The following is a 24,480-nucleotide window of genomic DNA, read 5'->3' as shown; positions in this document are numbered from 1 at the left end:
TTTAACTTTTATACATTTCTCCACTTTTTAATGTGTTCTCCTTATGAGGACTTATATCTGTTCTCGGTTTTTCAAGTATCTATCTCTTAATGGAAAAAATTGGGTACCCGGTTTTTAATATAATGACTACAATAGTCATTCTTATCCCTCAGGCTCACAATGTGGTTATTATTTCTCACCTTACTTGCCCTTATTCCATTTCTTACTTTGGCTTTTGTAATGAAGTTTTTGTCACCCTTCTTAACATACAGATTGTATTCTATTTTTCATTTTCAATAATATTTACATTCTCATTCCCCTTTCTCTTAATAAGACAGAAACAGTTTTCTTTCTATTCATGTACAAAATAGTGTTTTCAACTGAGAAGTTTTAATGGCTAATATTTAACTGAGTGAAAAGCTTAAACATTCCCTTAATATCTCAATAAGATAAGGTCCTGAGATGCTATATTTCCCATACCTCATCTTCTTCCTCCCCAAGATAAGACCTTTGTAACGAATGGCTCTACTCTCATTCCTTTTGCCAATCCTAATTCCTTTTTATCTTTTAAGAGAATTTAGATCTAACTAGGACTTCTCTTAAAATCTTTATGTCTTATTTCCAAGAGTCCTCACTGTGCATTGCATATATTTGTATAGTTTTGGTTTATGCTTTGGGATCTTATTTGTATCTTGAAGTTTGCTTCACCACAACTCTAATGTAATTCACATTTAATAGTTTCCTTTAATTAATTTTGCTAATAGTTAATATCCGGAAACATTTGAAAACTCCAGGAATCTGTATTTTTTTCTCTTTTCTATATTGAATCTTTTATTATTACTTTATTGTTATCATCCTTATCAGTTTGACTCAAGGGTTCATCTCATTCCTCCAAAGGTTGCCTTCCTGAGGATGTGTTTGGGATTGGTTTTTTTTTTTTTTTTTTTTTTTTTTTGATCCTCTTCCCTCCTGTACTTGGCACCTGTATAAGTATAGTTCTTCTAAGTTAGCTCATCAAGTTTGGTTGCTATGGTGGCTTCAATTGTGGGAATCCTTAGCTGGTGTCATGGTGTGAATTTACAAGACACTTTCTATGGCACCTGGAATAAGTTTCTCTACTCTCTGTTCTTTTAGTTTGATCTTAGCCTCAGGCCATTTCTTCAGCTGCTCTTGGCCTTGGGCACAGTGGGAATGACATAGCACATTATTATGCAATGACATACACCTGCCTCTGGAAGTTCACATACTCAGTATTAGTATGTTCACTGGGGACGCTCCACCTTTGGGTCCTGGCCCTGCACCCCAGGTTAGTGGCACAACTGGCTTCCCATGATAGGAAGAAGAATTGATACTTTTGAGTCCCTGGAAATTCCCTAACCTTTGTCACAAACAATTACCTTGAGGCTCAAGTAGCACTGTGTCTCAAAGGATGCAGAGGCTGTATGTGGCAGGAAGGGACCTAAATCCAAGCGCCAGGTTTTCAGGAACGCCCTGTGTTGACTATGGCACATAGATGTGTTGCATTCTACTCCATACTCTTACAAATGCTTCTTTCTGCTTCTGTTAACAAAATTACTTTATCTCTTCAAGTATATTTTTATGCTTATTTTAATTTATTGATTATTCTGTCCCATTGATTTTGCTTTCCTTAACATTATATAGACGTTCAGCTTGTTGTCTCTTTTGTTGTACTTGCTTTCCTCAAATGTCTGAATAGTTTTGCTTTGTCTGCATCTTATTTTCCCCCAAAGGCATCAACTATCTTGACTAGACAATTGTTTGAGGTGGCAAGGCCAAGGCCAAGGCTCTGGTGCATGCTATACTCTTAATAGTGCTTGGCTTACCATGCAGAAAAGAGCTCAAGGGACCCAGAGCTGGACTTGACCACTCTTGTGGATATGACTGACCCTTCATCTTCTGGAAGCTCTCTTCCTCCCTACCTTTATCCTCACTCTCTTCCCAAGTAGTTTTTTCCTTAGATTTTGTGTCTTGGAGTGAGATGGAGGAAGAGGCAGGAAGAAAGAGTGCTCCTGAGCCAGCAGATACAGATGCACCTGTTAGGATTTGTTCCACAGTCTAAATTAGACTCCTAAACCCCCTCAGGACACTCTGTAGATCCATGTAACACTGACCTGGAGGGGCTGCTTCACAGTCCTAAAATGGAAAAGAGGCAAGAAATAATTCAATCTGGGAATATCACAGAAAAGAGGGTAGAACTCATGTGCTCTGACACAGGCTAAAGCCAATAGTTACTGGGAAAACCCAGTAAATCATACAGACTGAGGATACCCAACCTCACCAATCAACCTTAACGTCACTAAGCTGAAATAACCAGAACTTATCTCTCTCCTGAAATAATGTAATAAAAGCCAAGACTGCCACAAAAAGTACTGTTTATCCAAAATAATTAAACTCAGTAAAACCATAAGACTTAATCATTGGTTTGTAAGTAATGCAGGAGATGGAGAGACAATTAACTATCATGTTTACCAGTCAGATGAACAAAACAGAATTTTTCATGGACAAATAATATGATTCTGCACCAAACATATGCATCGAAATCTGGGTAACTCTTATAGGTTTATGACCGCTTTTAATTTAACTAAAGGACCAAGTAAAGGGTAGCCTAGAAAGACAAAAAAACTTTTTGTTAATAATTGCTTTACTTCAGCCAAATATCAGAGGAAAAAGCAGTGGTTTCACCCCCATCCTGTTAAGAAGCTAAATCCTAGTCTTCTCCATTGCCAATATGGAATGAGGGAACCAATCTGCAGCCTGCAGGATGTCATAGAAGATCAACAGGTAGCTGGTGAGCAACAAAGACCTATTCATGTGAAACAAGGGACAAGACCTCAATCATTCTGTACTGGCACTGATGTTGAAGAAGGCCTAGGGGAACTGGGACATCTACCATCACTAGCACTAAGAGGAAAATCTCAAATCAGAAAAGTAAACTTCTTAGACAAAGAGCAGAATAAATTCAAAGTAAGAAGAAGGTACAAATAATACAAACAAAAGCAACAATCAATGAAATTATAAATAGAAAACAATAGTGAAAATCAACGAAACAAAGAGCTGTCTCTTTGCAAAGATCAGTAGCTTAAATGAATGTCTAACATAACTGACACAGGAAAAGGAAACAGAAGCTACCCATACCAGACATAAAAGAGGACACTGCTATAGACCACCACCAACAAGAGGGAAATTAGGGATACTGCACACAACTCTGTCTGGGAGTCTGACTAGTTTGGTGGAACGCACCAGTTTCTCCAGAAGGCACACCACCACTACTCATGCAACATGAAGCAGATAATTGGCACAGATATCAAAGTACTAAAGATTAAGTACTTACACAAAATCCGAACCAATCATTGATTGAATAATTCTATCAAACAATTAAAGAATTAGCACTAATTTTATAAAATAAAATCTTTACTAATGGAAGAAGTTTGGAGACTTCTCAATTTATATTATCAAGGTTATAATATCCTCTTAAAAAAGCAGAGAAAGACAAAAGAATGAAAGAAGAAAAGAGACAGCTATACATCAATATAAATACAGATGCAAAATCAAAAGAAATAATCAGCAAAATATAATTTATCAATATATAAAGACAATTAACATCATGACCAATTGGGTTTATTCTAAGGATGGAATATTCGTTCAAAATTCAAAATTTATTAATGGAATCTACCATGCTTACAGGCTAAAAAATTAATAATCATATTAATTGATGCAGGAAAACAAATTTGACCAAATGCAGCATTCATTCATGATAAATATTCTTTAAATGTAGGAATACTTTGGAAGTGTATTCTACTGATAGAGAAGATATACAATGTACTTTCAGCTAATCTTACACTTAATAGATTAAAACAGAATGTCCCTACTAAAATTAGAGACAAAGAAAAATGTCCCTTCTCACCACTCTTGTTTATCATGGTGTTAGAAGTTCTATACAGTGCCACAAGGCAAGGCAAGGTGGATGTAAAACCATCCCTGGGGAATGTCAGAGAAGAGTGCAAGGAATATACAAAACAAAATAGGAGCATAAATAAGTGAATTCAACAGGCTGCAAGATATAAAATGAGTATCTCCAAAGCAATTTTGTAAATACTTATTATTAAATCTACCAAAACACATATGCTAAAAAGTGCACAACTGATGAGATGTAAATAAGTAGAGGGACACATAGTGTTCATGGATTGGATATTTGACAAAATAAAGAATTAATTCTAACCAAATTTATGCACAGTTTCAACTCTAATCCGGCCAAAATCCTACTAGTGAATTTATAGACATAGACAAGATTATTCTAAAATTTATATAAAAGTCATATAAACCGTAATAGCTAAAGCCATCTTTAAAGGAAATATCAGAAATAATTCTGATTTTTAAGGTTTAATTGATGACTAATAATCAAGACTATAACATTTATGAAAGAATGAACATGTATCTCAATGGAGTAGAATTAGATACCAAGAAGTAGACCCAAAAATTAGGACCAAGGATTTTTTTTAAATACATAAACAATTAAATGAAAAGAGATAGACTTTTTAATAAAAGGTGGCAGAGCACTTAGGCATCCATAGGCAAAATATTGATACTTGACCTGAGACTCACATCTTGTACAAAATTTAGTTCAAAGTAGATCATAGAGTGAACTGTGAAATGTGAAACTATCTTTTATGAAAATATATATATATAAGAATCTAAAAACCTAAGGCCTGATAAAATGTTCTCTCTTTTTTTCTTATAAATTGTCTTTTTAAAAATTGGTTCCTTTTGGTTAATTTGTTTTTTTAGTTATACATGACCATAGAATCCATTTTGACATAATTAGAAAAGCATGGACTCTATTGTGTTTTAAATCAGTCCCCAGAACCTCTCCTTCTCCCCTTCTCTCTCCCAACCCTGTTCCCTTCCCTCTCTTGATCTTTCTGCCATCTACCAATAGTTATTAATTTTTTAATTTATTTCTCATGGATGTATATGATGATGTCTTGACACTAAATGCTCAATCCACAAAAGGAAAAAATTAGCATTGGACTTCATCTAATTAAAAACTTTTATGGTGCAAAAGTCCCTGTTAAGACAATAAAAGGACATGCTACAGACTGACATAAATGTGGTCACCCATTATGATGAGCCAAAAAGAAAACTTTAAACTATTTCTACTATTAAATTTATTTCCCTTTGTTTATATATTTTATAATATAAAAATAAATCTCTATGAAACCAGTCATTCCCTATATTTAATGAAGTTATACCTAAATTATGAAGATTTGGGGTAATATTGAGACTAGGATCTACAAGCCGGAAGGTGAGAATCCAACTCTTCTCTCCATGTTGGCTTTGCAGAAACATGCTTTATCTACCTAAGCCTTTTTTTTTTTTTTAAATGTCCCATTACTGTGTAATAGAGGTATTATGCAAGACACAAGTGTGAGCCACATGTACAATTTTAGATTTTCTACTGTCCATATTATCATTTTAAAATTTTTATCATATTTATTTCAAACTAACAATGGTAACCTTATGCCAATAGAGGGTACAGCATGACATTTCAATACATGTTTCAATCTGTGATAACCAAATCATCATAATTAGCATATCCATCACCTCAAACATTTATTATTTCTTTGTGTTTGGAATATTTCTTACATGTCAATCAAACATTTTTTAAATTGTAAGTTTTCTTTTTATTGATGTGGTTGAACATAATTTTATATTCACCGGCCATCTAATAATACTTATATATATTATATATTATATTATATATTATTATATCCAGTTAATCTGTCTTTCTTTTGAGTTGTTTTTGATTTGTAGTTATTTTTAATTCTGGATACTAATTTATTTCACTTTAATGATTTACAAGTATCTCCTCTTTGTGTGTGAATCAATATTTCAATGTGTTTTGACATATAGACATTTTCTTTCATGACTGACGATATTATTTATTTACAAGTGTTTTCTACACGGAGAACATAAAGATTAGCTACCATGTTTCTGGAAAGTAATCATTAAACAAATTTTCTGAAAGAAGGCCTCTTTTTAAGACTATATCAAGCAGCTATTCCTTAAAAAAAAAAAAAAAACTGCCTGAACAAGTAGGCTAAAATATTGTGTAATAGGAATATGAGTTGTTTCAATGAGAACTGAGAAAATGTTTTATTTATCAGAGGATATATCTCTTGCAACACATATTAAAATGGTAGGCATTTTAAATTTAAATAATAAATTAATAAACACTTTTCATGGTTTGAAGAAAGAATAACATTCAGTGAGCTACTCTTCAAAATCTATAAACTCCATATTACTGGACTCCAGATGTCAAACCTCAGTGAGTCCACATCTTGTAAATATTTTCTAGCTTGATAAGGTGCTATTGAAAAGGAATTGATATTAGCTTGTTTTGATTCACCTAAATTGTCCTCTTGACAACCCACAGATACTTTATTTGAGACATATTAAATCAGAATTCCAGTGGAAATTACTAAGGTCAGAAATCTATGTGAATGACTAAAGATGGAACTGATTTTTCTTACAGAAAGAAATTTTTAATCTCAATAATCTTGAAACGTCAGTCAAGGGACAGAAAAATGAAAACTCAGGAGGGGAGACTTGGAATGTAATGAGAGAAAACTTTCTCCTGTCTATGGGTAGGAGATAAGTTATTTTGCAAAGTATAGTGACTCTTAGGGCATTTCTAGTGGTGCAAGCAGACTTGAGATCCCCTTTGGGTCTGTGGAGATAGGTTGAAGATGTGGAGACGTAGTCCAGGCAGAGATCCTGGAGATTCTGGAATTTTGTCTGTGGTTTACCTCTTTGTCATGGGTTTTTGGTCAGTTCTCATGAGGAAGAAGAAATTGGATTCTTTCACAACATAATGGGTAGAAAGGAAGCAGACCTTCCATGCCTAGGATGAATAAGGAAAGCTTTAAAGTGGGTAGCTTCCATGGAGCTCATGGAGAGGAATCCTGGGTGGTTCCTACATGCTGCAGATCAGTTCTCTTCCTTTCTCTTTGATACCAGCTTGGGCATAGGACCAGGAGGTCAGAGGTAAATAAACCACCCCTACTGGAGATAAATGGGGACCAATTCCGGACAACACAGAAATGGTTCACATACATATAAAGAGAGTCTAAGTTTTGCCTTTAAGGCACAGGGAATGCAAATGCAGTGGGTATGAAAATGTGGGTGCCATTAGATTCTTCTGTACTGGGCTTTTCTCCAGACTGACTTATTTTTGTCGGAAGGGAGCTGGGCCTGGGCTAGAGTTTAGCAGCCTCATTATTTCTGAATTTCCTATAAGCACCATCTTCTCTCCAGAATCTTCACACTGCATCCTTCCAGTCTACACCTGCTATTTCTTTTCTTTCCATGACTTATAACAGCTCTCCAAGTGTGAGAGGCATCTTAACACACTGATAAGTGGCAGAAAGAGAAATTCCATGGTTGGGAATGGGGAGGAGGGAGGGAAGGAAAATGAGAGGGAGGAGATAATAGCATAGATTAGCCTCTCTTGCTAAAAATAAGACATGTGATGCTCTGAAAAGCAGATTTTTAACTGCTGAATCCAGATTTCTAAATGGACTACTTCTCTGTAGGACATCAGATTTTTGTAAGAGAAATGACTTAACTAATTACGAAGGATCTCATAAAACATGGGGCCATTTTATGCTCACCACACACTACAAAGGGAAATCTATGCTAATAAGAATGGGCAAATCATATTCTCAATTTTCATAAAAAGAAAAAAAAAACAACATGTAGGCTTCTAAAAGGAAAAGAGTTATGGTTTGTTCCTTTTCTCCTCCCTGGCTGTTTTCTGAAGGAACTTTTCTCTGGTGTCAGGTACTGTGTTAAGCAGTTCCACATTGAAGTGTGGTACTACGTGAATGACTCTGGTCCTTGGGTAAGCACAGAGGTCTGCTCTTTGATCACTTGATATAGGGACTTACTTTTCTTATCAAGTCATCACCTTACAAATAATCCCAATAATTTTACACAGAGATTCTACGTAAAAGTAAATTTTAAAACAAGGCAGATTTGGGGCTGAGGTTGTGACTCAGTGGTAGAATGTTTGCCTAGTGTGTGTGAGGTCCTGGGTTCGATTTGATTCTCAGCACCACATATAAATGAATAAAATAAAGGTCCATTGATAACTAACGAATATTTTTTAAAAAGGCAGATTTAAAATGTAGAAGAGAAGTTCACAACATAATTAAAGGATTTTATTCCAAATGGACAGAATATTTTCAGTCCTAAGAAGCTGTTCACTGTCCTTTCCTTCTTGGAGTAGTGGCCTTTGCTGTGTCCTAGTGTGAACTACAGGAGATAATGGCCCGCAGATTCTTGGAAACCCGGGTGACATTTTGTTCTTATAGAGTCAAAGCAGTGAGCAATGTGATGCCTCAGGGTTGCCTTGGAGGAGAACGTTTTAACCTATGTTTAAAAGAATCTCTAGAAACTGCTTCCCCACAGGTAAGAGGGAGAAGGGGGAATTGAATAATTTTTATTTTCCTAAAGTACATACATTTCAGAAAATTCAGGAAACAGTGGAGATATAGAACTGGGCCTACCAAATCAGCATCCCTATCTTTTAGATCCCAACTGGTCCAGCTTTGAAATTACAGAGGCACCCCGATTCTCTATCAGAACTATAACATCTTAGAACGAAAAAGACAAAATTAGTAGTGGTGCCCAAAAGCCACTGGCCAAACTAATGGCTTTAAACCTTCTTCACTGTGACAAACTACCAAAATTGTGTTTTATATACAACAATGACAACACACACACAAACACACACACACACACAGAAACCTATATTGTGTTTGCTGCACTCACATGTATCTTTTCAGTTCTATTTCATTAAAATTACTTATGATTCCATTAATCCCAAAGGACTTTAATATTATTTTTGGAAAACAATTTTAGTAGTAAAAGAAAAATCCCCAATAAGATACACTATAGGTCTGAGTATTTATAGGACATAAAGGGGGCACGCAGGAAGAGGGGAATGGGTTTGAAAGTGTTCGGACTTCCCTGCACATTGTACCCTTCTTTAATATTCAGCTTCTGTAGGCACTCAGAAATCGGACAGACTCTTTTAGCTAGCTTCACTGATAATAAAGCATGGTTTGATCCCAAGGAAGATCCCAAGGAAAAGGCTTACCTTCAAAAAAAGTGATTGCAAAAGGTATAGAAGAAAGAAAAAAAAAGTCTGGATCTATGGAAATTATGGGAAGTTCTCTAGGGAAATAAAGGAGGAAAAAAATAAATGTGCTTTTCTTATTCATCATGGTAAGGAAGGTCAGAAAATCTCTGATAGCACAGTAAAGGCACACATTACAAAAATACATCCATCCAGGCTACCGGGTCCAAGGATGGTAAAAGAGAAGAAAAAAGAGAAGGGGAAGAGGTAGAAAAGAGAACAGAGCTTCTCAGAGTGTTCTGCTAGTGAAGAGATATGAATTAATGAATCACGAGGTGGATTATAACGAAGAACAAGATGAGTTTAGGGAAACAAACAGAGGACAATATAGGAAATGGTAAAAAGAAAAAAATGAGATTTTCCTCTTAGTGAAGGGGGAAGCTTCTGGCAATGTACTTGAGTTTAGATGATTGTTTCATTTTTTTTCTCTAATTTAGAGATCACCAGCTACTTTTCAAGAGAATGATATAGAAGATATTGTTGGCTCTGTAACTAAAAGAATAGTGAAAAGTTGACATGGACTCATGTTAGAGCATCCAAGATGGTGAAAACCCTAGAATGAATGTCCAGTTAAAAACACCAAAGGACCTGGATGTATTCATCCCAGAGAAGTAAACGCTCGATACAAAGCCTCTAGCGACAAACAGAGATTACTTAAGTTCTTTGTGAAATGTAAAGATGAGAAAACTCATTTTTGCTGTTTGAAAGAGTCACACTCTAGCTGAGCGCAGTAGTGCCTGCCTGTAATCCCAGCAGCTCAGGAGGCTGAGACAGGAGGATGGCAAGTTCTAGGATAGCATTAGCAATTTAGCGAGGATCTGAGGAGTCAGCAAGACCCTGTCTCAAAACAAAAAGGCTAGAAATATGATTCTGTGGTTAAGTGCCTGTGGATTCAATTCCTGGCACAAAAAAGTAAAAAGAAAAAAAAAAGTCTTGGGCTGTGGTTGAAGCTCAGTGGTTAAGCGCTCGCCTAGCATGTGAGAGGCCCTGAGTTCGATCCTCAGCACCACATAAAAATAAAATAAAGATATTGTGTCTATCTACAATTAGAAAAAATGGAGATGTGAAGATTGCTGAAAGCACCTCAGACTCTAGAACTCAATGATTCCATATTTGGATGGAGGAAACATGGGAGATGAAAGACCAATATAGATTTTACATTTCTCCAAAAGTTATCACCTTAAGGTTTGCTCTTTGATGAGTGACAAAAACATGTGGGATGCCTTAGAGTTGTGATTCATCTAAACAAGCATGTCAAAGTAGTCCCAGCTTCGCTGCCAACCCAGATGTGTAGTTACTGGTCTACTGAAAGATCTGGGCATGGATTCCAAGGCCAGGCTTGCAGTGATAAAGAAGCCTGAGGTCTGTCAATGTGTATGGCAGTGAGAATGTGCTCTTTATGATGAAAATATCTCCTTGAGGGTGATTGAACTTTTTGCTCCTTTACTTAGCTCCCCATTTTGAAATATTAAAATCAAAATATTTTTCTCCTAAAACACAAAATGACAGAAATAAAACATACTTTTAGAATCTCAGGACATTTGTTTCCTAATGCTTTATATATAGCTGTTCTAATGAAGTGTGTCAGCAATTTTGAAAATCTATTTGAACTCTGCAAGAGTCATGATTCAAAGAGAGAAGAGCTTTATGTTTGGAGAGCTGATTCTGAACTTGACTACAAGCCAATAGATTAGTATTGGGTTCATTGTTCAACACCTGCTTCAACACAACCACTGTAACTCTCTTTCATATTGTTATGAGTCACCTAAAAGTATATGTTTTTTTGTAATTAAAAATAAAAGGGGAAATGAACCTTAAAGAGTAATTTCTAATTTACCCCTTATTGTTTTGTAAGACAGGAAACCTTTGTTATATTTTGTTTTCCATTTTTACTCAAGTATAATTGACAAATAGCAAGTGTATATATTCAGGATTTTCAAAATAATATTTTGATGTATGTATAAATTTTGAAATAAGTAGCCACAACCAAGTTATCTTGTTTTATGATGAGAAGACTTACACTTTACTTACTTAGCACATATTAAGTTTCTAATACATTATTATTATTGAGTCTGCATGCTGTACAGTAGTTGTTCAGAATTTATAACTGCAAGTTTATCTTTTAGTTCCAATATCTCCAATATTCCATAAATGTAGGTCCTTGGAGCGGTCCTCTTAATGCCTAAGACACAGCTGCATGATAAGTTGTTTACCTTTGCAAAACAAATGGGCTTCTAAATTATGATTTGATAAGAAATTTAACAGAGTAACTTAGTACCTTAAATAGTAGTCTAGATATAATTTATCTGTTTGCTAAAGGTTTATGCTAAGACCTGAGAACACAAAAGGTGAATTGCATTCAGAGTATTCTAGAAAATACAGTTAAGTATTTGGGGGAGAGAGTCAGTCTTATAGACACATGCTCTCTGACCAGATAGCAAGCGTAATTATCTAGTATAAAGGAAATTCCTTTTTTTTATGTGAAAATGATATACTAAACCTAAATTTCCTGTACCAGTAAATGTATTCTTTTCTTTTCTTTTTAAGTTTTATCTCAAGTAAAATTAATTACTAATGATCTATTAAATTATACACTATATTTTATTTTTGGAAGAGGTTCATTTGCAAAATAACTCTTTAGGCAGGGCAAAGATGCATAAATTATGTTAGCATATCAGGCACTACTGAGAGGATACCTGGATGAGTTTTTTTAAGACATTCATTATAAATAGTAAGTCATGAATTTGTGATAATCACAGTAAATTTATAAGAATCAAAGCTAGTTAACTTTTCTAGCATTTATATTTTAGAAACCTAAAACAGCATGCAAAAAACCCCCACATTATAATGTATTTGTAATTTATGTGTCTTCATATTCAGATGGTAAATTCATAAGAGTAGGCACCCGTTTATTATGTTGATCACTGAATCCTTTGGGTTTGGAAAAAAATACATTGGATCCTGAAGAACTACTTTTTAAGTAAGAAGATGACTGGCTATTCTAGAAATTAAAGCAAAGGAAAACAACCCAAAGAAACAACTCACATGTTGGCAATCCCAAGGAATATCCTAGGGTCTGGACAATCAATTTTAATTTTACAATTGTGGAAAATGAGACTATGGAAAATGAATATATTTAGGATAGTAGTAATTACTGGATAATTAGGCTATACTTTTTATGGTAGGAATACAAATATAAATTAACACAGATATTTATTATGGACCAAAGTTTTATGTTTAAGAACTCTGATTTTGGATGAGTCTTATCTGGCTTCAAATATCTGCTTATTTGCCTTCATAAAATGGCTAGCTCTGTAATATCAGGCAAATCATATATCCTTGAAAATCTCCATTCTCTCATATGTAAAATAAAAATAAGAGTATCTTCCTCTTAGTATATTTGAGAAAATGAAATGAAACACATACACACACGTGCACGCACACACACACACATATACATAAACAGGGTGAACGTATATGTGGTATATATGTACATATGTGTGTACATACACACACATAGTGATTAAACTTGGAAACAATAGGTAGTAGCTCTGATTAACATGACAAGAAAATTTAATTTACTAATAGATTATATATTCAAGTTTGTTGGAAATGTATTACTTTATATAAAGTACTTTATATAAGTCTAATGTATAGAGAAAATTAAGTTTGAAATATTAGATGCCAAAAGAAATAGAAGATTACTTAGAAACAAAGATTTTTAATTCCTGAGATCATGATGCCAATGAGAAAATAGAAATGTGTTAGTAAGACATAGTGTGCACATTTGCCAAAAAGTGAATAATCACTTTAGGTAACAGGTCCTAAAGTTTTTGAGAGGTGAATACTTTGTTTTCTTACTTCTAAATGAACACAATATTTTGTCCCCACCCTTCCCTGCATCCTCAGTGAATAGATATGTAGACACCGAAAACAAATAAAAAAAGAGATTGACATAGCAATTAGTACAATGCTCAGCACAACAGTGACAACAACAATAATGAGTGTGATAATAAGGCACTCCACAAACATGTTTATCCAATTAAGGTTAAATATATAAGGATATATTTAACAGTATATATATATATATATATATATATATATATATATATATATATATATCAGAGTTCAGATGAGACAGTTATAAATCCCACAGGGAAGCAACTACTACATGCAGAAACACTATTGATTATATTAATTTATCTTCAGGGACTCATTTTAATTTCAAGCTGATGAAATCTATTTCTCTGTAAAGCTAAATTGATGAAATATCACAAAATGAGAGTTAGAGCTGAGCATCACCTCAATTGTGTCAACAGAAATGGGTTTTATGGAGTACTCATGCAAGGACAATTTCTTCCTGCTTCTGTCTTCCTGTCACTTTGAGAATTATATCTGGGAGAAAATATTGATTGTGTAAATTTTCATCATTATTTTTTTTTCCCTGCCTGGGGATGGAACCCAAGCCTCACACATGCTAAGCAAGGGACTAGTAACCCCTGAGTCACACTCTCAGCCCTGACTGTGCAGGACAGCATGGAGGCAAACTTATCTAATGCACAATTTCCATTATTTACATGATGTACACCACACACCACAACACACAGTCAGGGAATAAAAGTTGCTTGGCTGTTATGATTGTGATACTGTACTTTGTTCGCTTTGGGTCTTGCTTAAGACAGAAACTGGCAGAAAACAAAGTGTGACAAGTTGCATATGCTTTGTTTTTATTTTATTTTCTATAATAAAGGAACCTATAAAATATGAAGTACTCCATACAAAGTTTCCTGAAAATGGAAGCCTGAAATAATAAAATATGAAGAGACATCTCATCTCTTCCTATCCTGGGAAACACATTAGACAGTGTGGGTCATGTTGGAACAGATGAAGTCTCAGTCTGAAATTGCTGGAAATTTTTCTAATATTTGTTTTTGCCCAAATAGGATTAAAAAAAAGTTTTTGACTTAATTTACATGACACTGCATTGCTTTGTCATGGTGAGAGCTCTGACATGGGGGCTCTTAGTAGACTGAGGGGTCTACTTGTTTGTGACTCAGAGCAGAGAAGGAAATTGAACAAACCTCCAGTAACTGATGACACCCATCATGTGTCTGTGTCTGCTGTCATTCTAAAACTGACACAGGATGTTGCAGTTTCACCATTTTCTTCCATCATTCAACAGAGGACGACTGATTTTTCTTAGTGCAACAAACTTTTCATTTTCCTTTATTACATGCATGCTAACAGCCTCACCACTTCCCTGTTTTTGTGAACTCCTTTTGGAAACTGCAAAGGCAATTGAGATTTTTGAAATGACAGAAAGTTTCTTTGCCAAGCAAAGTTTTGACTGTAAGAAAAGTATGGGCCATCTGTGATTTTGGCAACAAGTTTGCTTTGCTGATTTTGAAAAAGAAACTCTTCTTGTCGTAACCCATGGGTATCAACTGTCATGAAGGATATTGCCAGCAATCATCAAATAAGTCTTATTCACTGGCTTAAAAGTCACCAATTAAAGTTTTGGGAAGAATAAAGTTTTCTACAAGATAGAGGATCTATGGATTCATTGCAAAATTTTTATGGGTATTCAAATGAAATGCGAGCATAAGTTTTACTGTTTAGGACAAGACCAATATTTAATGTGCAGAGCAGTTTGACAATTAGAAGTTCACCAAGTACTTGGATTATTTACTAAACAATATGAGCCACACAAAGAGAAGACATGTTATTTTATTAATCAAAATCATCAAATCAGCTGCCTCAAGTGGTACCTGAGGTCATTACTTCATCAATCTGCTCTTTTACAATGGAGTATTGATGGCCACCGATACTAGATTTTCCTGTGTTATAGAAAATCATTTTTAGTAGCAAACCCTCTTGATTTCTCTGCAGTTAAAAATGAGGATATGGGATTAGTTTTAAACTTATCTGCAGATTATTGTTAGGTGACTTAAATTTGATTTGAATATTTCTCTTCCTTTAGTACATCTCAGAGTAATAATGACCTAAAAGTTGTTGAAAATAATCTTGTGAGCAAATGAGACACTGCAAGTCAAATTTCTTTAATGAGCCTTGTAAAATTCTGTTGATCCTTAATGCATGAACATCAATGACCAAGAAGGAAATTTTGCAAATTTTTTATGTGTATGTTATTTTTTAATTTATTTTGTCAGTAGAAAGAGGAATTTATAGCAAATGAATATAAAAAAAAATGCATTCTTGCTGAAGGAAATATTCTGCCGAAAATTCAGCTTATCTTTGAAACAAACACTATTGGCTTTTCAAAATAATGTAGTTTTTAGCAGGATTGAGGTTTAGGTTTTATTTTGCTTACTTTATTCAAGTTTATTTAAATGCTCTAAAAATGAGAGCAGTAGAATTGATGTTTGTGATGAGAGCTTTAAATCCATGTGAAAAAACTAAATCTGTAACACAGTGAAATAAACACATAGAGTATGCTCCCAGTCCTGGAAAATATTTTCTCTAATCTTCGCCTAGTTAATTATTTTATGTAAATTTTAAATAAATCATCCCCTTCTGGAGAAAGTGTTTCCTGCTTTTCCTATCCATGAAAATTCACCAAATTACATTTCCTCACGACCACAAACAAGTCATCAGAGCAAGTATTTATTTATTCATTTATTTTTGTGTTGCTGAGTATCTAACCCAAGGCCTTGTGCATGCTAAGCATTTACTCTACCGCTGAGCTGTACCTCCTGCCCAATAGCACTTAGCATAGTTACAACCTTACATATTTGTGTGAACTCGGTAAATAACTTCTTCTCTTGTGTTGACTTGCACTCCCATGAGAAAAAAGTCCTCTGCCTATTTTGCTTTGCAATTGTCTTTCCAGAAGTAAGTGTGCCTGCACACTGCAGGAAAGTGGCAAATTTTTGTTAAAGAATAAAGACAAATCAAACTGAAAGATCCTTGAGGTTAAGGAAAAAGTCATGGCTCTGTGATAGAGAAGACTTTCCATGTTTGAGGCCATCATCTGGCTCAGATTCTAGAAAGTTTTAGGAAAAGGAAGAGAGAAACTCAGGAGAATTGTCAACCAACTTTGACCAGATAATTTTGTTAAGCCATTAAAATTGGGATCTACTATAATATTATGTATTTTAATGTTATATATACATTAAATATATATAATACATATAAGAGATACATTTTATTTTCTACAAAATTTAAAGATGCAAATGTTCTTTAATGCATCATTATTTTTCCATATACAGTCTAAATATCTGATGAAATAAAATCTTACATAATTATCCCAAAATGAACATGGTCCTGACTTGCTCTCCTCAAGATTCCATTTCCGTGGTTCTTAAGAGACACACTCCTTTTCTAGCTACTTACCAGGGGTCATCAAAGTTAGAAAACTTTCTCTTTAGTCAAAAGAAAAATGTTTATTTTTTTCCTTAAAGTATGAAGATTTTGAAAAAAAAACCCATCTAAGCTTGTTAACATGAACAGATTTTTCTAATACATAAAGAAATAATTTTGTGACATTTTTTAACTTTTTACTAAAACTGAAATGGCTGAAACCATTAAAATAAATAAGGTGCCAAGACTGGAAAATCACTGACAGCTAATTACTTTGATAATTTGGCTCATAATTGCATGATTTTTACCATATTACAAACAGTAGGTGACTTTGCCAGCTGGGCTTTTACTGTGTATTCAAGATGTGCAATTATTAGAGAACTACCATAAATCAGAAATGATCTGGACATGCAGCAGTGAGCAAGGGTGCCCAGCACCTTCTGCAAGATGGGGCATTGTGCCCTGTCTTATCTAATTACAAAGGTAATGGCTGCTTTGCTAAACGCCCATTTCACCCTGTTTGAGTTAAACACAGCTGTTATTACAAGAAGCCTTAGATCATTACTAACTCTTATGGCAGCTTAATCATGCTAGTACAGTGTTGAGATGGGGAATTCAAGTGACATTCTTAAGTCTACTTAATTGTTAATAACAGAAGACACACCTCAAGGAGAAATCCTAGAGATGTAACAAGAAATAATTATTCCTTTCTGCTCACTGGCCATCAGAATTGATTCATGTTTACTTCCAATAGTTTCCTCCGCCACATGGAATCCTCAACTTCTAGATGAATGTTTCTGATCATACTGAATACACATAGGAAGTCTGAGAGGCTACATGGACTCATCAAGGCCATAGTCTCTAGCATAGTTACATGTGGTGAAAAATAGGGTGATTTTGATGAATCCATCATTGCCAACTTCAAAAGCTCCCATTTTCAAAAGCAGTTATCAAATATTATAACAATATTATTAAATTATATATGTTTGCAATCTATCAATAAAATATAATTTTTGGCATTTAATTTATAAAATATTACCTAACCTATTCATGTTTATTTAAAATGAATATTGTACCTTACTGAAAATAATAAGTCATATGATAAAATTAGTAAGAATAACAGTGATAATAAAAGGTGTCATTAGCAGATTCTTAGTGGATCTATTTAAATATGCTTTCTAGCTATTTTAACTGCATTAGCACAAAAATAACAATGTTTTGCATTGACAAGATTATGTACATATTCACTCAAGGCAGACTAACTGCTAAAACCCCAAGACTTCAGAGACTTAACACTATTTATTACACTTGTCCAATAGGGGTGTTCTTTAGCAGTCAGCTTCTATCGTGGAAACCCATTTTGCAAGTCCTTCAAGTATTCCCCATTTATCCAAAAAGGTTGGGTATGTGCCTATGGGGCAGTATTTTACTGGACAAGCCTGGAAGTATTTATTGCCATATCCATGCATGATCTGCTGGACAGATGATAATCACAGGGCTACTTCTCTTTTTAAAATTATTTATTTATTTATTCTAATTAGGTATGTATGATAGCAGAATGCACAACTTTTCATTTCTCTGGTTGTACACAATGTAGCATTGCACCATATGTGCAGTCATACATGAACCTAGGGTAAGGATGTCCATCTCATTCCATCTGTCCTGCCCCCATGATCCTTCCCCTCCTCTTCCTCCCCTTTGCCCAATCACAGTTCCTTGGAAAACTTGGAATGGAACTACCATTTGACCCAGCTATCCCACCCCTCCGTCTATACCCAAAGGACTTTAAAACAGCATACTATAGTTATACAGCCACATCAATGTTTATAGTAGCTCAATTCACAGTAGCTAAACTGTGGATCCAAATTAGAAGCCCTTCAAAAGATGAATGGATAAAGAAACTGTAGTATATGTACACAATGGAATATTACTCAGCATTAAAAGAGAATAAAATTATGGCATTTGCAGGTACATGGCTACTTCTTATTATAGATGGGAAAATGAAGTGGTTTTGATGAATCTTCCACATTCATATTTGCCACTGAAAAAAAAATGATAATTAGAAAATCATGCCATCTCCCTGAATCAAACAATTGAGAGTCTAGGTGTGGTTTACAATCAGGTGTGGCATTTCTGGCTGTGATGATGTAACTGGAACTAGACTCAAAGTCCCATAATGAAAAGTGGATAAAATATATGAATAAACTGGTTGTGAATATTGACTGACATGTTAGTTAGGACTGTGAACCTTGAAAAGAAAGTACACAGTTAATGGCACCTCTTTCCACATCATCAGGTGCCCAAGTACAGGAGTCAAACTTGACAGCCGGCTTTCATTCCCTGTTCCTAGCTACAAACAATTCCATAATAGAATTTGTTGATTCTCCTCTTTAAAAACCTCTTAATTTCCCCTCTTTAGAGTGTGTCATCTGGCATTACTTCAAAATTGTCCAAGTTGGTCTCCCAGACTCAGGCTTGCCCTTCCATAATCCATTCCTTACTCTTCAGCTAGAATGGTCTTCTTAAAATACATGTGATCACATAAGCCTTACTAATTCCTTTCAATGGGTCCCAATTTATCCAACATGGAGTGTTACCTCTTTGCCACAGTTTATAATGTCCTGCATGACTGGACTTCTAACTACCTCCCTAACATCATCACTAACAAATGTTCTTCTGATTGAAAAGGAAAAGGAAATGATAAGGTTTCACTGATAACATGTTAGCATCCTAGATATGCAAAGCCAAACAGATTTTGAAATCAGAATCTGCCTTTAGGTTGTACAAGAGTTTATACAAAGAACCTAAAATTTTATAATATCATATATGGCATGGATTTTCAAAAACTCTATTTGTGTAAGTAAAACAATCATAAAATGCTAGGTTACCTAACAGAATTATTAGGCCTCTATTTAGGTCTTCTTGATGTGTAATATGTTTGGTTATCAAGTTTGTGATTTTTATATGTATGTTCTGAATTGAAGCTTAAGAAAAGCCCTCTTTTCCAAGGAAATGCTGTGAGCTTAAAATAATTTATTTTTCTTCTTTTTTTTATTAAAGGAAAAAGATCCATTTTTGTTTGTTGGTTTTGGGAGTGATTGATCAAAACATTCCTTGCAATATCAAATAATAGAATGGCTGGTGAATCAAAATTTTAGAGAGAGATAGAGCTAAACTACTAACATACAAACATATCTGTGAAATAATTATTCTGCTTTTTATTTTTAATATAAAGGTATTATTTTGTTTCAATGTTCACTGACATGTACTATTATATTAAAAGTGTGTGATATAAATTTTTGGAAAATGGAATATTTTTATATATCTCTATAATTAATAGTTACTTTTGTAGGTAAACAAATAAATCTTTTAAAATAGTATATAATTTAATTATTTTTAGTGACCCCTCTACCCTCAAAATTAGTTCATTGTGTAGACAGGACTAGGAAAGAAAACTTTCACTGAAATTGTTATTTCTCTTTCCGTCTTTCCACATAAATATAAAAGAAAATATTTTGAATACACATCTTTTGTCTTCTTTTATGTTTTTTTAAGATTGATGTGTTTTTTATACCTTTATTTCATTTATTTATTTTTTAATGTGGTGCTGAGGATCAATCCCAGTGCCTTGCACATGCTAGGCAAGTGCTATACCACTGAGCCCCAACCCAAGCCCCTTCTTTTATGTTTTTAAACTCAACATTTATCAGATACTACCAATACGCTGATTGATTTCATAAACCAGAAAAAAGTCTGCTCATTTTCTGTTTGCTTGTTAACTGTGAGGATTAATACACCCACTGAAAAAATGTCCTGTGCTAGGCATTGGGACAGATAGGAAGGTAAATGGCTAAACAAATTCTCTTCTTTGTAATTTAATTTCAATGGTAGCATGTGTGCAAATAGAGTCAAGATTTCTAAAACAAACAGGTGTGTAGCAGGGTATTGATAGGAGTGGTCATGGAAGAAGCTTGGAAATGACCAGGAGAAACATGGAAACAATGTAAAATCCGAGGAAACACTTCAAAATATGGTACGGCAAATGAATTTCTGGATAGAACTACAAAGGCACGGAAAACAAAGCAAAAATAAACCAATGGGATTACACCAAGTCAAAAAACTTGTGCACAGGGAAAGAAGCAAACAAAGGAATGAAGAGACACCTACAGAATGGGGAAATGTATGTCCCAACTATTCATTTGGCAGAGGCTTAATATCTAGAATGTATGAAAAACCCAAAATTCAATACAACAACAAAACAAAAACAAAAACAAATAATCTAATGGAAAATGGGAAAAAAATCTGAAGTCATCTCTCAAAAGAAGAAACCCAAATGGGCAATACGTATGTTTTTAAACGCTCAATTTCACTAGTCATCATAGAAATACAAATCAAAACTACACAGAGATACCATTCCATACCATTTAGAATGGCTATTATCAAAACAAAACCAAAAAGTAATGAATGCTATTATGCATGTAGACAAAATGCAACTCCTACATTCTATTGGTGGAAATGCTCATTGTATAATTACTATGGAAAATAATATGGAGACTCCTCAAAAAGTTAATAAAGAGAAGTATAGTATGATCCAGCTCTAGGACTCCTGGGTATATATCCAAAGGAAATGAAGACAGCAAATGAGAGAAATATATGCACGCTGATAGTTATTGCAGCACTATTTAGTTGCAAGGATAGGGAATCAATCTAGGTGCCCACCAGAACAATGAAAGAAAACATGGTACAGATGCACAATGGAATATTATTCACCTATAAAGATGAAATCCTTATTTATCTCAAAATGTATGTAATGATAAGACATTAAATGAAATAAGACAAACAAAAACAGATATAGCATATACTCTCTCATATGTGGAAACTAAAGAGAAAATAAAAGTAGATATGAAAGTAGAATAACTATCACTGGGGACTGAGAATTGTGATGGGGATGGAATGTGAGGGTGGAAAGGGTCAATGGATATGATCAATGCATAGCCTGAGCACGTATAGAAATAGCACAGTGAATTCCATTAATATTAATGATTAACATCTTAATAAAATAGATATTAAAATAAAAGATTCATCATATATTTTGATAACTTATTATAATTATTATATGCATAAATTCTTAACACTATGAGAAACAATGAGATGATTTTTTTCTTATTAGCATTAATAAAATGTAAACCAATTTTTTGACATAAGCAATGTCTCAGACTGTATTTCCAAAGTTCTCTCAAAGGATTAAGGCCAACATGAAGAAAAAGTTGATTTTTAATATTAGATATGAAAGCTATGTTTCCAACTAAATAAATGAATCACTTAAAACATCTTCAGTAGAAAAGTAGATTTTCACTGATATTCAATCCATGATTTGTGCTACTTTTGCAAAGGTCTCTCCTGAAAATGTTGTTCAATGTTTTCCCCAGAGTGTAATAAAATAATTTGCTAATGGATGTTTTGTTGATTTTTATCCAAAGATAAAGAAAGACATAATTGATTAGCATCTGCATGTAAGAAACAGAAAAGAGTTTTCTTTATAAATGATGCTCTCATAACACAAACAAAAGATGTGATAAATGTTTTTTTTCATTTTTTTTAATAGAGAGGACACTGCCCTCCCTTGTGAAAGATGTACAAGCATGAGAACTGGGACTTGGCAGACCATTGTGCTTCTGTTTAGAGAGGCCCCTAGCTCACCCTCCTTAGTCTTGAGCTGTGAACAACCAAATGGCTTTTAATTCTAGATCAATACTGAGTCTTGTCCTTGCATGTTCATATTTGCTTACATTATAGCTTTAGTCTCATGTCCTTTGAAATAAGCTGTTATCTCAACATTACTTTTGAAATAAGAGTGTTTCTTCATATACTTTTGGAAAAATATTTTTATAACAAAAATAGTTGTACATGATCATAGGACCTATTTTGATATAATCTTACAAGCATAGAATGTATCTTATTCTAATGAGGACCTCGTTCTTGTGGATGTACACAATGGTAAAATTCACTGTGGTGTATTCAAATATATATGTAGGAGAGTTATGTTAGATTTAGTTCACTGTCTTTCCTTTTCCTATTCCCCCTCCCTTCTCTTCATTCCCCATTATTCAATGTACTAAACTTCTATTCTTCCCCTCCCCACCTTTATTTTGGATTAGTTTCCACATATTAGCATTGGCTTATTTAACTTAGCATCCATTTATCAGCAAATGTCATAATTTTATTCTTACTTATGGCTGAGTAATACTCCATTGTGTATAGACACCACATTTTCTTTATCCACTCATCTGTTGAAGGGCACCGAGGTTGGTTCCATAGCTTAGCTATTGTGAACTGGGCTGCTATAAACATTGATGTGGCTGTGTCACTGTAGTATGCTGATTTTAAATCCTTTGGATATAACCAAGTAGTGGGATTGCTGGGTCAGATGGTGGTTCCATTCCTAGTTTTTCGAGAAAACTCCAAATTTGTAAGGACACAGAGAAGTATGCATGTGGACATTTCCCTTATGCTTTTACCACCTCCAGTGCCACTCCTAACTTTATTGTTGTAAACACAATACAAAGCAATGGAAGAAGCTGATTATAAGATGACATTAAAATGATACCATATATGAGAAATGTATGTGCAATTGACTATTAACTTTCATGTGTACCTTTTTTAATGCAACCCTGTGAAAAGGTAAAATGGTGATTTAGAAAGAGAATGGAAAGGGATAAATTAGGTCACACAGGTAATAAATATAGGACAAAATTTTGATAGAGATTTTTTCCTCTAAAACTACTGTCAAACAAACATAGATACCCATACACAATCTGAAAACATTCAGCATACTATGGGGGAAAAAAATAAAGTTCCTAAAAACCTACTGGTAAATGAGATGAATTTTAGACAAGGAACCCATCATTTCATGGTAAATAAACCTCATTATTACCAAGTGAGAAAATGGTCATATAGCTAAGAAAGATTTAGGGTTCTGCTCTGTACTGCTGACTCAAGAAAGTGGGATTGCAGGGTCAGATGGTGGTTCCACTCCTAGTTTTTAACCTCAAGTTAATATTGGACTTTGCCCACCAAGTAAGACACAATCTATTGCAATTAATAATCAATTCCTAAACACTGTTAATTATGTAAGATATCCCTGGAATTTTACCTCAGGATTCCCAAAGGTGAGCATCATGCAATACATACCTTGTAAGATATTAAAACAAACAAAGAACTTTGCATACACAGATTAAAAAGAAAATGATATACCATCATCTCTATCCTATACATTTAGAAATTGCAGTGGACACAGTATATTAAAGGCTCTGGGAACTCCCACAGCAAAGAAACCTGTTTAATGTGTTTATACTAGTTTATCTCAAATGCATTGTCCCTTTGGTCCCATGATTGAAGTGACACTAAAAGGTTTAATAAATACCATTTAAAAAATGGCATCTCCTTGTATTAAAGGATTTGTAGTAGAACCATAGGAAGTCAAAGAGATGAATATTATTCTTCCATGTTCATTTTATACCTTATCCTTGTTCTTGACTTTGTAGAAAAAGGCAAAGACTTCTGTGGCCACCTTGTTAAGAACTCTCACTTTGTTAGATACTAAAACACTCAAGAACACCTGGCCAGTGGAAAATGCTTCTAAATTTCCATTATCTGTGCTGCTTGACATTTTTCATATCTAAATGAATATGGTCAGTCAATTAGGTAATCAATCAGCACACATTTTCCTTCTTTAAAACACATTCTGCAGGAAAGTGAGAGAATCTGCCTCCAGGAACCTGCAATTTAATTGGGACCAGGGGGGCATGGATACACTGACAAATTATATAACCATGCAATGTTAAACATACGTTATCAGAAATGTCACAAGGCAGGCATGATTAATTATGGAGTGAGTGTCCTGTTGTGAGTTCAGAAGTAGTGAGGTTTTGGTGAAGTCGTATTAACCTGAGAGGCTCATA

The sequence above is a fragment of the Callospermophilus lateralis genome, chromosome 5 (genome assembly GCF_048772815.1).
Source record: "Callospermophilus lateralis isolate mCalLat2 chromosome 5, mCalLat2.hap1, whole genome shotgun sequence".
Classification (NCBI taxonomy): domain Eukaryota; kingdom Metazoa; phylum Chordata; class Mammalia; order Rodentia; family Sciuridae; genus Callospermophilus; species Callospermophilus lateralis.
The sequence above is the reverse complement of the archived record's forward strand: the minus strand, read 5'-3'. Positions refer to the sequence as shown.